Genomic DNA, 221 nt, shown 5'->3' with positions numbered 1-221 from the left:
GACAGATCCCAGGCTGGGCCGCGGTGGGAAAGGGTGGCCGGGGAGCTTGGCCGGGGAGCTTGGCCGGCAGACAGCGCTCGAGCCGCGGGCGCGCAGGGGGCGGGGCGGCTCAGCTGGGCCTTGCTGTGGCCCCCGTGGGCTCCTGGGAGAGGGGCCAGCGCTGCTCCACACACTGTCCAGTTATGGGGCTGGCCCCTCACCTGGGCAGGATGTGCCTAATG

The sequence above is a fragment of the Pteropus alecto genome, unplaced genomic scaffold (genome assembly GCF_000325575.1).
Source record: "Pteropus alecto unplaced genomic scaffold, ASM32557v1 scaffold56, whole genome shotgun sequence".
In the NCBI taxonomy this organism is placed as follows: Eukaryota; Metazoa; Chordata; class Mammalia; order Chiroptera; family Pteropodidae; genus Pteropus; species Pteropus alecto.
This window is presented reverse-complemented; position numbering follows the sequence as displayed.